This window comes from Choloepus didactylus, chromosome 14, assembly GCF_015220235.1.
Source record: "Choloepus didactylus isolate mChoDid1 chromosome 14, mChoDid1.pri, whole genome shotgun sequence".
NCBI classification, from domain to species: Eukaryota; Metazoa; Chordata; class Mammalia; order Pilosa; family Megalonychidae; genus Choloepus; species Choloepus didactylus.
The window spans coordinates 22,835,347-22,842,006 of NC_051320.1; the positions used below are offsets into that span (position 1 = coordinate 22,835,347).

At 48.9% G+C, this 6,660-nt stretch overlaps 1 long non-coding RNA gene across 1 annotated transcript in view; it reads right to left on the reverse strand.

Annotated features, from left to right (window-relative positions):
- LOC119508963 overlaps positions 1–1,413 on the reverse strand; it is a 70,126-nt gene extending 68,713 nt beyond the window's left edge. Inside the window, exon 1 of the long non-coding RNA XR_005211600.1 lies at positions 1,279–1,413. This is a non-coding gene — a long non-coding RNA (uncharacterized LOC119508963). The remainder of the gene's footprint in view (positions 1–1,278) is intronic.
- Between the last annotated feature and the right edge of the window lie 5,247 nt (positions 1,414–6,660).

The window sequence follows — 6,660 nt, forward strand, 5'->3', positions numbered from 1 at the left end:
TTAGGACCAAGTCCAATCAAATATTTCAGTTCTTACTCGTGAGCTCCCTGTGGCAATTCTCCCCACCCCTTCAGAGCGGGCGGATGGGCAGTGGGTAGGAAGCACAGCACCGAACAGAGCCCGATTTGAAAAAGAATCATGTGACAAGTTGTCTCCAACTCTAAATTGGCAGGGGCAGAGGGGCGAGCCAGGAAAAACACAGGCAAAGAGATGACTCTCCAAAGGATTAGCATTTGCATTCCAGCTTAACTCCTTACCAGAATGCCAGCCTCCATTGAGAGGCTGGTGGTGAATCCTTCATCTCACTGAACAAGGAGAGTCATTCTGCAGACCAGACCCCTTTCCTAGCATTTTTTTGGGGGGTTTCCTGGGACAGGACTCACACCTGTTAATGTCCTTCATTGGGAGGGAGCAGGTAGGTTGGGAAAAGGTGTGTGCTGTAAAGGGGCAATGGGAGAAGGAACTGGATGTGGGTCACATTCACTGGCACTGCAGCAGAGCCTGCCTCACTCCCATCTCCTTGCTGGGCTGTGGGGGGCAAGCAGGGAGGCTGGTGCCACCTCCCAGGACAGGCCCTTGCCACCTCCCTTGGACCTCTGGGACCTGAGCAGTGCCAGAGACCCAAGTGCTCAGTCTCCTGGGCTGGCCCCTCAGAGGACAGAGTACCCTGAAGCTAATCCTCTTTCTCTATAGGGCAAGCAGCCAAGTCTTGGCCTGATAGCCTAAGAGAGACCCCACATTTTTCCAAAAAGGAGAGAGGGTTCTCGGTCCTGCCTGGCCAGAGTACTCAGAATTTGGGGCAAAGGCTGAGCAATGCTTTGGACCCAATCCAAAGAGGAGGAAATCAAGTCTCCTGTCCCTTGACCACCTGGGCTCCAGATACTCCCCAGGGAGAGACCCCATGTCTACCCTCCACCAGCTTTTGCCCACAGCTAGCCTCCCAGGCCACCGTGTGCTTGGCAGGAGGGAGGGTGAGAGGGACACATTAGGAGTTAATCAGCAGTCCTTGGCCAACAAGACACAGCTATTTCTAAAATCACAAATGCCACAGTCTGTGCTCCAAGTGGGACCACACTCTCAGGGGGACAACATTCAAGATACAGGGCAAGAGGCAAGCACACAACTGAAATGGTTTCTTCATTTCACTCAGGACTAGTTCCAGCAACAGTGAAATGGTAGATTCAGGTTTGTTTTCAGTGCTCTCACTCCTCCCCCATCTTCCCTGTCAACACACACACACACACACACACACACACACACACACACACACACACTCACCTGCCCAGGCTCCCACCTCAATCCCATGGAGGCCTCCAGTCTGCATAACACTTCTCGGCCATGAGAGCTTGAGAATCTCCTGAACTTCATGGTTTCCTCAGTAGTTGAAAAGAAAATAGACCATCTTTCTCCAAGTATCCTAGAAAAGGGTAAAGGACATAATCAGAGATGCTATGTCGCTAGTACGCCCCAGGAGGGCCATGCATGTGTTAAAAGTATCTGGATACTTCCACACTGCTTGGTGATGGCCAGAGCCCCAGAGCTTCCGGAAACACTAGCCCCCTCCCACCTCACCCTGGTCCCCAGCTCTCCCCTGGGACCTTCACAGACCTCCCCACAATCAGCAGCTGTAGGGAATGCCTGGCACATTGGGGGGTGGGTGTTCTCCAGGACCTGCTTGGCTTTATGGCAGTGTTTGTTCCCATTGGTCTTTTGCCCACGCTGTGGCGTTGTTAAAAACCCCGAGCGTCCTCCTGGAGACACAAAGCATTGGAATGTGCCTGTCTTGTAAATTGAGGTACAGACCCCATACATGAAAAATAGGCTAAGGAATGGAGGGGTAACCTGTTAAACTGTTTTCTGTCATTTATACCTTGGAGTAGGTGAATCAAGGACTGGAAGGTGAGGTGAAAGGAGAAGTGAGGCACTTTATCTCGAACCCCATTTATCCCCTAACAGCATTTTCATTTCCTTGGATTCAAAGTGCAACAGTCCCAGAAGCCAACGTCCTCCATGAGGTGGAAAGAAGGGGCCACACAACCCGGGCGGCAGAGCCCGCGCCCGCCACCCCCGAACCCCGCGGGCCGCGTGCGGGGTGGGGCCGAGCACGGACCACCCAAGACAGGAACCTGCTTCTGGGACCCCGCCCCACTGGAGTGTGTCTGTGGGTGTGGGGGTCGCGGTCGAGTTACTGGGGTTCCTTTGCGCCCCCGTGTTCCCTCATCCGCGAACCGCGGGTTCAATGACCTGCCCCCGCTAAGCGCTCGGGCGGACGCGGGCTCCGAAGCGCGCCGGCCACGGGAGGGCCCTGCGGATTGTGAGTCTCTCCTAACATATGGTGCTATGATTACCCGCTCCATTCAGACGGAAGCGGAGCTGGGCGTGGGGAGAAGTGACTCAGGGAGCTCCAGACACGAGTGAGGGCTGAAGAGCTAGTCAGGGACTGAAGACAGAAGCCGGCTGCTGAGCCGGGTGCCAGGCGCAGCCCCGGGCTGCCCCCACCCCAGCCCCGACGCCGCGCGGGGGCCAGGCCGCCCAGCCCGCCCTCGGCTTGCAGCGGGAAGGGGAAGGGGAGAAGGGGGGGGCGTGACCACCCCTCTCACTTCACTGGTGAATTCAAACGGCGCTGCCTCCCCAGGAGCTGCCTGCTGGCTGCCAAGAGCCGCCCCTGGCCTCTCGCCCACATTCCCTACCAGCAAAATTAGCCTTCAGATGAAACCTACAGAGAGCGCTGGCCTTGCCCGCCCTCCGGCCCCTGCCCTTTCTGCCTTGGGTGGGCGCCGGCCCTTCTGCTAGGAGGAGGTGACAGAGGTGGACACCCACAGGACGGAAACAAAACGGAGCGATTGGGGACCTGGAGACAAACTGGCTTGCGTGGGCTTAACTAGGCAGGGATTGGACGTTTCACAAACAAACGCTCCTCCAAGGCATTCTTCCTGCTTGCTCAAGCCAAGGAAAGCAAGGTAATAACGAGCAGTGACCTCACCAGGAAGGCAGGCTTCTCAGCCTCACACACAAGCACCATATCCCCAAATGACCCCGCAGAGTCGTTTTGCCCTGAAAAATCCCAGGGAGGTTTCATCCTGCAAAACGAGCAGGTGCAAGCTTAGAAGCAGACTGGGAGCAGGGATGGAGACTTGCCCTGCTGTCTGGAGATACCACTGTCAGGAGGTCAGGTGGAGGTGGGGGCTGGGGATTTTCAGCCTCAGGGTCCTGCCCTCTTGCCACAACAAAAGAAGCCAGAACAAAGCCAGAACTATTTGTCATCTTGGCTCTCCAGGGCCCTGGCGGGGCTCTCGGCATTAATATCCCACCTCCACTGCCCCTGGGAGCTGGATGCTCAGCCTGCTCCTGTTTCATTTCCCCCATCTGCTGCTTTTTTCTTCCCGGGGATGTGGTGAGAGGTGGAGATCAGGAAAGTGGGAAAGAGGGAGGAGGTGGGGTGCCTGGCTGCTCTGGCTGTTTGTACTCTGGCTTCTCCAGCCTGAGAGGAGGGAGGGCAGAAAGCCATCCCAGCCTCTGAAACTGGAGAGACCCCACCCCCCACCCTAGGCGCCCAGGGCTACCTGAAGCCACAGGCTAAACACACACATCTTCCTGGATCTTCCAGTTGGGGTGGAGTGGATTTGCTTGCATTCAAGCAAATGCGGCTGTTTGCACAGGAGCTAGCAATTTACTGAGTGTTTTCCATGTGCCAGGCACTGTGTTAAGTGCATAAAGCACCTTAGCTGGTTCAGTGCTCCAAAGAGTAATGTGAAATGGTTCTTTTATGTACCCACTTCATTTACAAAGTAATAAAGAGCTAATTAGCTCCCCTGAAGCCATACAGTTATTGGTGGCAGCCCAGATCCAAACCCCGGCAAACTAATTCCAGAGCTGGGTGCATGGATGTGTCCCATTTGAATACCTGCCCCAAAGTGCCCAAAGGTGGTCCTTGGGGACTGAATTCCGGTCCCTCCATCCCATCAAAACACAAGCCCTGGCAAAGGGCTTTCTCCACACAATGGCACTGTTCACTTGCCTTGAGGTGGCAGCTGTCCAGAGAGGGCAAAATTTACTTGAATATTTCAGTTAAAGATTGAACATTCTTTGGAGGTCTTGGTACCAAAACAACAATTCCAATAGCGAAAAACAGCCATGATCTCTTCCTCTTTCCCTTTATTTTCCTTCCTGAACAATTCAGCCCTAAAATCTTTTGTTGGAGCCAAAGAAGCTAGTTGTTCACACACGGGGGGATCCACTCACCCTGGGTCTTGTCAGGCCCTCCTGCCTCCACTTTGGAGTTCCTGAAGAAAATAAGGTGATGCATTGTTTCATTGTTCAGTTCTTCCTTTGTTTTGTAGGAATAAATTTCGTGTTTGGAACTCTTTACAATAGCTGCAATTTGTTAAAAGTTTCCAGCATTTAAGTTTTTTGGTCCTTAATTCATTGAATACTTTGATTAAAGATTTACAACTGATTTTGAACTAAAGGCAACCAGAGGATTGTTTACAAAAGCAAATTTCTTCAGCTTCTAATGACACCACCATGTTCACATCAATTGCTTTACTTTTTATACATATACAAGAAAACTTGGAATTGAAAATGAGTGAAATTAATTTAGAAGAAATGGCTTTTGCTCTAAATGAAAAAACATGCTTCATTGAATGATATGTAGATGACCTTCTGCAGCTGCTTTCTGCCCAATCGCCTTAATATTACCACTAACTTTTGAAGGAGCTATAATGAGTACTCAACAGATTTGTGTCTTCTGCATTTCCTGTGTTCAGTGATGTCACTAAGGCCCCTGATGGTGGACAATAAATGTCAACCAACACTTTGTGCAAGTTATATTTTGTCCATGTCTCTATCTTGAGACCCGGAAATCTGGCATCTAGTTTATCTTTAAATACAAACTTTTCAATTTTTTAGCTGCTTTGTCAGAAGAGAGGTTTGTTGCAAAATTAAAAAGGCATTACTAAGTGTGTTAGTTCCTGTCACTGCTGTAAGCAATTAGACCTGGTTCAGATCTTACAGGATTTAGTGTTTGGCGAGGAGAGACGCACACTAAACAAATAATCACCCTAATGAATATCTAACTAGAAACCATGACAGGCATTCAGAAGGAAAGGAATACAGTGCTAAGGATGTCTAGAACAAGAAATGTAGCCAGATGGGTGGTCAGACAGGGAAGACCTCCCTGAGGAAATGATGTTTGGTAGAATCCCCAACCAGGGAAGGGATTAAGAGGGAGAAAAATGAAATATAAGAATATGAACAGAATGAGGCTAAAAGCATTTATTGGTTGGCATTTTTCAGCAGGACTTTATATTGAGCAGGCCTCCAGTTTGTGCAAGCCCCAAAGAGGGCAGGTTTTCCAGGTTTCAACCTCAGACAGAGGCTGCAGCTGCAGGACCCATGGGTGCACACCTGGACATGACCCCTTCATCTTTCAAAGCTTCAGGCGGCCACAGGAACCGTGGCAGCTGGTTGGAGAGCATTAGAAGAAGGAAAGCCAGGTCTTAGGACAGGCCCTTTCATCTCCTGCTTCTCAATTACCAAATGTAGATACTTCCAGCAGAAGCTTCCTCTACAAATACCTACAACCTGTTACTGTAGCTATATTGAATCTGGAAAATCAAACTCAACATCCATATTTAGGGCCTTATCCATTATTCTAATTGTCAGCATACTGTGTTCACCATCATCATTAAATTCTATGGGACTCTGGAGTTTATTGAAATAGTATTTAAAAATTGAAATGACTTGAAAGGCATATAGAGGTAGTTATTGGGCAAATAACTTCTTTAAAAATAATGTAATAATAAAAAGTCTACATTGTTTGTGGATTTTCCTTAGACATTTTAAACTTTTAGGTTAATTGATTTCTTGTCATCCAGCTGGCTTCTGGCCCATCATTTTGCTGGTGGAAATTTGCTCAAGGAATGCAATCTCACCTTATTATTGGTGTAGCAAAAATCACGAAAGTAAGTTAAAAAATTAAAATAAACAACATATAATGTGCTTCTTATTTGAGCCACTGTTCTCAATTATCTCGGATCAAAAAAGTGTGAAATAGAAAGATCTTAGATACCTTTCTATAAAAATATTTTATTTTTCTCCCTCAAACCCCTTCCCTGGGGTTACACAATAGTCAGCTGTAATAGTTCCCTATTGCTAATACAACAAATTACCATAAATGTAGTGACTTGAAACAGCAGGATTTATTATCTTACAGTTCTGGAGGTCAGAGATCCAAAATCAGCCTCAATGGACTAAAGTCAATGTATCAGCAAAGCTGATTTCTTCTGGAGGATCTGAGTGGAAAATCCGTTGCCTTGCCTTTTTCAGCTTCTGAAAACTACCTGCTTTCCGTGACCCATAACCTCTTCCTCCCATCACTCCAACTTCTTTCTTCCACCATCACATCTCCTACCACTGACTCTGATCTCCTGCTTCCCTCTTAAAAGGACACTTGGTTCCATCAGACCTACCAGATAACCCAGGATCATCTCCCCATCTCAAGATCCTTGACTTAATCCCACCTGCAGGGTCCCTTTGCCATATAAATTAACATATTCACAGGGTCTGGGGATTACGAGATGGACGTCTTTGGGGGATCGTAATTCAGCCTACCACACTTAGCAATATAAGAACCAGACGTAAAGTTACATGATGTAATGA